Below are 8,920 nucleotides of genomic sequence, written 5' to 3' on the forward strand. Positions count from 1 at the left end.
CTTTACGTGCTTCTTGCTCTCAGTTTATTCAGTTCTTATTTCAACTGAACCCCTGTCCTGTAACCACTCTAGCCATTTCTTTCTCTTTTCCTCCACCATTCTCTTAATCTCTTCATTCCACCATGCCGCACCATTCATCTCTGTTGTTTCTCTTACCACACTACCCACAGCTTTAGCATTCCTAACTAAGCGTTCCCTAAATGTCCAGATCCATTTCATTCCAATTCACTGATTACAACTTCTCCCCTACTTTGGCCCCATATTCATTTGAAATTCCTTTGATCCTCAGTTTCTCAACTTTCAGCCTCTCTCCCTGACTGCTTCTCTCTCTCCTGGTCTACCTCACTCCTCTCAGCTTGATCTTGCATACCACAGTCATATGATCTAACAAACCTCCACATCGTCCTCTCACTGCCCTCGTATCAGCAACAATTCCCAGCATAGATTTCTCTACGAGCACGTAATCAATCAGGCTCCATTCAACACGATCTCCATTTCCTCTATACGATGTATATTTTGTGCATCTTCGTGTTTGAAATAATAATTACGGCACCCACGCACAAGCTCCTTTCTTGACACTTGTCCTTCAGTCGCTTCCCATTATCATTCTCTCCTGGTACTCCATTACAACCCATTGTCATTCACAAGACCAGTGCCTACTCCTCCGTTCATATCGCCCATTACAATCACTTTATAACTCCTGGACATTTCTCCCACTGCTTCATCCAGCCCATCCCAAAACCTAGTTTTCTCCATCTCGCTCCTGTCACAACACGGTGCATGCGCTACAATCACTGCCATTTTTACCTTCTCAAACCTGAGCTTAACCCGTGGCGTCCCGTTGACGTTCTTTAACGTCCACACATTTTGTCACTGCCAATCCCGTCAACGTACATAAACGCGAAAAAATTGCAAGGTCCCTAATTTGCACAATTTTCAATTTTCGCGAGTGATTTGTGGTACGTATACACTTGACACCTTCCTCAACAAGATGCCAGGCAGGGACAATGCCTTACCCAGCATGACCTCCTCCCACCCCCTGCATGCCATTGTCTCAGCAATTCACCTGTTATCAGTGACCTGGCCAGTATAGCCATGTCATGCCACGGTACGAAATTCAGGGCCAGAGTGATTCTCCAATCAATGACAATGTGGAGGACAAACTTTACATAGCACTGAAGGAAGAAACAGTTAGAAATGATGATCAGGTAGTGTGGCAAAAAAAGGTCAGGTATTAGTGAGTGAAACAATGCTTATAATGCCTATATTACTGCTTGAAAACCACTATACTCTCGTACTACATATAAATTCGTACCAAGTAAATAAATAAATACCGTTTATGAGTGGTGTGAAATAGTTATCCTCCAATAGAACTCGTTTTCTTTGGTGCCAGCCTGATAGAAAACCCAGTAAGGTAAGGAGGTACTCCTACCTGTATCGAGTATTTTAAACCTCAGGTGAGCGATTTCTCTATGAATTTTCGATGTCTCTCACCAAAAGTGAAGGTTTGAGCCAAAAAAAAATTTTCCTTAAATGGTCGGGATTGGGGGGAGTCAGTGGTGGAAAAGTGGTCGGGATGGGCGGATCAACATAGACACATCTCAAGCTGACACATTTGTAATCTCTCATTCCACTCTGCCACACTTCGTTCATCAACAAGGCAACTCCTTCCTTGCATCCTCCTTGCCCATTCATACCCGACATTACACATTTCACACCCTCCCACTTCTCCACTTCGCACCCTTCCATCTTTATGTCACACAGTGCCATCGTGGCATATCTCGCACATTCACTACTTCCACCTTCGTGCTTTCCTCATTCACACCTCTCACATTCCACATGGCCATGAGAATCTGCCCATTTGGTTGGGGCCCTGGGCAGGTATTGGGCCCTCCTAGCCTCTCCAAAGCGTCTTGCATGATTTAGTGATTTCGATAGGTGAATCTGGGGGACACTTAACAAGGCTAAAAAGTATTACTGTATCTGTATATTTATATATTACTGCGTTGCAACAGCAGCTGCAAGCAGTAGCAGTCACTGACTGCAGCAAGGTTCTGTTTTATGATTAGTTTTATCGCAAGGTTATGGTGAACGTTGTATGAGCACACACACAAATAAAATCGTCATGACAACTTTTAGTATTATACTTTGTGATTTTGTTGAAGAGAGAGACGTGACTGTGGTTTGCCAAGTAATTACTACTCTGTTCTATCTTGTGGAACCAGCTTACAGTCCGTTTCCTTATATTTCCAGGTGCAGCTCCCAAATCCTCTATTTTCAACAGAAGCTTATCAAGACAGACTTAATTATAATTTGCACACACACACACACACACACACACACACACACACACACACACACACACACACACACACACACACACAGTATGAAAACCATAGCTATTGTCTTATTACCATTTAAATGGAAAGCATTACAATGTAATTCCAGTAAAATTCTTAAGTATTGTCATTTATTGCTTTCAAATGCGTATAAGTTATAAGTGATTTAATGATGACTGTGATGACGATGATCAGAGAGAGAGAGAGAGAGAGAAGGGGGTAGGGGAGGACGGGAAGGAAAGAGGGTACCCGATCTGATAATTCCTACACCTAAATGCATTTCTCTCTCTCTCTCTCTCTCTCTCTCTCTCTCTCTCTCTCTCTCTCTCTCTCTTGATATAACACTAACTTCACCTCTCTGTTTCTGTCTTTCCGAATACAAAAATCGTATATATATATCTATATATATATATATATATATATATATATATATATATATATATATATATATATAGGAAGCAGTTGCACCATATTTCAAATTTAGCTTAAGGGCTGTTCAAGATACAAGGGAGTATTTTTTCGTCGAAAACCGTCGTGGGTTCAGGACAAGGACATGAACAACTTGGAATGGGGATGGTGCAGCGTTACCGGAGGTATGTGATCTCTGAGTACTCCTGTTCCCATATTCTCTCTCTCTCTCTCTCTCTCTCTCTCTCTCTCTCTCTCTCTCTCTCTCTCTCTCTCTCTCTCTCAAAAACACAAGCAAGATATGATTTGCCTCCCTGATTGCTTTACTTGCTGGTGATGAACTCGATTCCTGCTGTCTTGTCTCTGTTTTGATATGAGGGTTTTATTGCTTGGTGCTTCGTTGCTTTCACTGTTCCGTTTGTGTGTGTGTGTGTGTGTGTGTGTGTGTGTGTGTGTGTGTGTGTGTGTTTCCTATATCTTACTTGATTTTATCATTGAGTGATTTTATTTATTGTTATTGCCATGTCAACATCATTACTATATATATATATATATATATATATATATATATATATATATATATATATAGATATATCATCAGCCGATTGAGCTTCCACTGTAGGACCAGCCTATCCCGGCCGAAGTGGTGACGATACAGCCAATGTATCTTTACTAAGTGGCTTATGCTGTCTGGTAGAGATTGTGTGTAGGGTGAGAAGTGCTTGTAAGTGTGACTGTAGTGTTGGAGTGGCTTTGGATGTGTGTGTAGTCTGTGAACCAAATGTAATCGGCCCGCGCAAGCCGACTGGGTGCAAGCATACTTTATAGTACGCGACACTTGTTCAACCAGAACCCCTTACGACCACCAAAGCAGAGCGTGGCCGGATGAACACTCCCAAAGTTAATTATCCTGGCGGGGCGCGAACCCTCGTTCTCCCATGTACCACAGAGGCTCCATATATATATATATATATATATATATATATATATATATATATATATATATATATATATATATATATATATAATCATTTCTTTTGCCATGGTTGTTATCACCGTTCCTATCCTAGTAGTTATTTTTAATGTAATTGTTGATGTTGCCATTGTTGTTGTTTTTGTCTTCATTGTGTTTGCCATCATTCTTCTCATCTTTATTGCCATCGATATTCTCGTTTTTGTTGTCAATTTTATCTCGTTGTTACCGTTATTGTCATTTTTGTTGTTGTCGCCTGTAGTCTACAGTCATTTTTGCGGTTGGTTGGTAGTTTCATTATCGACTGCCTTGCGAGGCGATAATGAAAATGCCTGCATCTCTCTCTCTCTCTCTCTCTTTGTGTGTTCCTAAGGTACCTCATAATCCAATTAGGAAATTGTATCTAAACTTTGTGGGCAGTATCTAGGGATAGATGGCTTGTTTGTCAATAATTTTGGCGAAGCTGCGATGATATTCCTTTACTGTGCCATTTTCTATTACTGTGAATGAAGAAAACAGATATTTAAAGGATAAGTATTAGAAATTCTTTAACCCGCTGTGTGCCAGCTATTTTTAGCCCTATGGGTCGCCTCCATGCCACCCATTTTTTGACCTTTTTGGTTTAAATGATATATTTTGATGTGAAAACAACGAATTTTACCATTAAAATACTCATCGAAGCTCGGAAATGGGTTTTATTGAGTCCTGCATATTCGTATACAGGTATTCCCACTCTCTCACGCTCACCACAAGGTGAGAGAAAGCCGTTTTCTATGTAAGATAGACTCAGGTATTTATGCTGGGAAGGTACAGCAATGTTCAGTACACTTTTCTGATTATTATTACTTCAACATCTGTCACAACTTGCGTGTCTCTCTCAATGTGAATCCATTGTCTTACACTTACTTGAAGATAGGTACAACCTGACTTCACTATGTACAGTCGTGGCACTTACAAAAAGGTATTTACAACTTGACTTCACTATGTACAGTCCTTACACTTACAAGAAAATATTTAAAACTTGATTTCACTATGTATACTCCTTACACTTACGTGAAAGTATTTACAACATGCCTTCGCTACACAGAGCACTGGGTGAGGCACACAGTTGGAGTGAGGCAGAGGGTGCATGAGGTGGGGAGCGAGTGGGTGGGCTTGACCGCCTGGGGCATGGTAGAGAAACAGTTACCATACATGCCTGCTAATTTTTACCACTGAATCTTGAAAAATGCTGTCACAGTGAATTTTTAAATTTTAAGCCACTTTAAAACAGCACTCGCACTGACCGCAGATTTTTGTCACATCGTTTTAAAACGGCACTGGCACACAGCAGGTTAAGAGCGTGTTATACTCAATGACCTTCACCAGTATAATACCCTAGACTCCAAGCTTCTGAATGCTAGTGTGATATTTAACTTAGAAGTAAAAAGCGAAATCTTAAGACTTTTTCTCGATTTTGGCGAAGATGCTATGATATTCCTCTGATTACCAGAGTATTACTGATTTATTTTTTTTAGTGATGGCAGGAGATATGCATTTGTGGACGAATTATTTGTTTTTTAAATTTTATAGCCATCGTAGTTGTTGTAGTTTTGTTAGTGATGTTCTTGTTGAAGTTCTGCTGTTGTTAACAGCAACTTGCTGTTCTTGTTGAAATTGATGTTTTCTTTACCGTCGTTGTTGTTGCCATTGCTGTCGATTACATTTACCTCAGCTTACAGTACCTTTATACCTACTTCAGTTTGGTAATTTGCAGACCAAACGATACTTCGCCTCCAAGAGCGTACTCTATCACTACGACTCTCATATTTTGCAGGATTCGTTCTATTCCCAGACCATCTTGTTCAACTTGTGAAAGACCTCTCGTACTGAAGAGTTTCTCAAATTCTCTTCCTAGCTAAACCATTTCGTAGAGTCTTTCCTAAGATGCATTTTAACTGAACGAAAACAGCAAAATTATCTTAAAAACAGATCGGTGCATTTAGCAGGTATTAATGTTTTCAGTCACAGTAGTCTAGCTCCAGGACGTAACACCAGAGGGAGGTAATATGGAACTGACTGCCAGAGTTTGCATATTATTGCCAATGTTTTCTTACACTGCCGGGTTATACAAGTGTCTCCCAACTCTGTCATCCAATAGCAAGATATTGGCTGGAGGAGGAAGTCAGCTTCAGCCTGCACTCCATTGTATTCACATTTAAATGAGCACGGAGTTGCAACTACTCCAGCTGCTATTACCACTACTACTGCTACTACTACTACTAGTAGTAGTACTACAACGACAACAACAACAACAACAACAACAACAACTACTACTACTACTACTACTACTGCCACCACCAGCACCAACACCACCACCAACACCACCACCACCAGATGATGATTTCTGCTCTTGATTTTACAGTTCCTTACAAAGGATCTCTTGCTATGAGAGAGGAGTTAGTTACTGAGAGGAAATTAGAGGGGACGGAGAGGGTACAGAAAGGAGGAGGAAGAATGGTGAGCGAGAATAGATAGCAGGAAGAAAAAGTGGATAGCGAAGGGCTAGGAGGGACGCAATTGAGAGAGAGAGAGAGAGAGAGAGAGAGAGAGAGAGAGAGAGAGAGAGAGAGAGAGAGAGAGAGAGAGACTGGGAGAATGACAGGCTTAACAAGGTTTATATAACGGCATTTGGATCTGTCTAGCACACAATCCGCTGTGAAGGCTGTGTGTGTGTGTGGGTGTGTGTGTGTGAGAGAGAGAGAGAGAGAGAGAGAGAGAGAGAGAGAGAGAGAGAGAGAGAGAGAGGGAGAGTGGTCAGTAGTTGTAGTGGAAGTAGTAGTAGCTGCGGTATTAGTACTAGGATTAGTCGTGGTGGTAGTAGTAGTAGCAGCAGCTGTAGTAGTGGTTGTTGTTGTTGTTGTAACACAAGGTTTAAGTAAAAATAAACCCAGGAGACTGCAGGCTGAAGCTGTGCACATCATGCACACCATCAACCTCTTTTCAGTGTATAGGGAACTGGAGGGTTTTCCCGTAACCAGGCGGCAGAAGAGCCTTTTTTTTTTTTTTGCCACCGCACAAAGTCGACCATATCCAGGACCATGTCTGTGACAAATATGGTTGTACACATGTATCAAATAACAGATTAAATGATGTAATGCGTCTTATGGATGTTGACTTTGGTACAGCTTTTGTTTTTAAAGCACTTTTTACTAACAGGAGAGCAAAACCAGCTAATTACTTTCAAACTACTTCCAAACCGCCCCAACATCTGCTGAAAATATGAAATTACTAATATTTAATAAGGCTCGTAACGATATGAGTTTCAGCTTGGATTCTTCCTCAGTAACTTATAGTTGAGCTTCCTTGCTTATTAGCCTAAAGATTGCCCACCTATCAACCCCGTAGCCATATTTCCTCCCATACGTCATCGTATCTATCTATCTATATATATATATATATATATATATATATATATATATATATATATATATATATAAATATATATATATATATATATATATATATATATATATATATATATATATATATATATATATACAGTATATAAATATATATATATATATATATATATATATATATATATATATATATATATATATATATATATATATATATATATACAGTATATAAATATATATATATATATATATATATATATATATATATATATATATATATACAGTATATAAATATATATATATATATATATATATATATATATATATATATATATATATATATATATATACAGGGTGTAACGCGACGGATGACAAAAACTTACACCAATGATCTATCATGTAATTCTGAGTATATTTTGTTCTATAAACATATGCTCTCTGCGACCCCTGTTCAGTACCCAGCATTCGGCTGTTTTGTGTAAAAGCTCGTCTCTTGCATGCGCCATTGGGTGAGCGCTTCGCAGGGCGACGGGAGACGAGTATTATTAGCTTATACTGTACTATACATAAAAATCCCATATCCTATCAGTACACACGAGTTTTAAGAAGAAACTTTACGTAGTCTATTGATTCTTTAACATCAAGTCATGCATTCATGCAATTCTTTTGCACATATCGACTGTAATTAAGGATTAAATTCAAATTTTATGGCTTGCAAGGGAGTAGGGAAGGAGGGAGGACAGGCTGGTGTGTTGTGCCAGTTATGTAATATTTGGTTTGTAGGATGTTGCTACCAGCATTATCATAACACCCACAGCTCATTCAGTGAAAGAACATTACCCCTCTGAATGACTAGCCTCACTTTAAGTCAGGAGTAATATTATTATTCATAACAATTTTTCTGCTGCAAGTAAACGTGGCACCATTTTTTTTTCATATGCTGCTGACGTGAGAACAGTGATACTGGATTGCCAATGTAACGACTATGTTGCTAGACCTATTTTCTTGCTTCTCCTTGCGGCACTAACATCTGGCAACATGATATCTAGCTACATTCTGGATATTTTTGCCATTTTTAGGTGATATTCTAGAGATTTTATCGTATTTTCGAGCGATGTTTTGCAGTGTTTATTATCTAGCGACATTCTAGCAAGTTTTCAGGACTAAACTAGCGAGACTGATGATAAGGATTTTGGCAACCCTGCGTCCAGTGTCATTTGAACGGGAACATTTGCAGGGGAGGCACATACTTTAAATACTGTTCTCCGCGTTCTGTTGTTCACCGGGTTCAGCTTCACATGTTCATGAAACAGCATGCCATGTACGTACAGCAGTGAAGAATATGCAAATATCGTGTATTTTTTTTACGGATTCTGCGATGATGTGCTGCAGAAAGGAACACCGGTGGAGATACCCAATGGCGCCACGTTTACTTGCAGCAGAAAAATTGTGATTAATAAAATTCTTCCTGACTTAAAGTGAGGCTAATCTCCCTTTAGAATAATTTTTTTTTTTCACTAAATGAGCTGTGGGTGTTATGATAATGCTGGTAGCAACATCCTACAAACTAAATATTACAACTGGCAACAACACGCCAGCCTGTCCTCCCTCCCTCCCTACTCCCTTGCAAGCCATAAAATTTGAATTTAATCCTTAATTACAGTCGATATGTGCAAAAGAATTGCATGAATGCATGACTTGATGTTAAAGAATCAATAGACTACGTAAAGTTTCTTCTTAAAACTCGTGTGTACTGATAGGATATGGGATTTTTATGTATAGTACAGTATAAGCTAATA

The sequence above is a fragment of the Coenobita brevimanus genome, chromosome 4 (genome assembly GCF_032717465.1).
Source record: "Coenobita brevimanus isolate Jiangsu-jjx chromosome 4, ASM3271746v2, whole genome shotgun sequence".
NCBI lineage: Eukaryota > Metazoa > Arthropoda > Malacostraca > Decapoda > Coenobitidae > Coenobita > Coenobita brevimanus.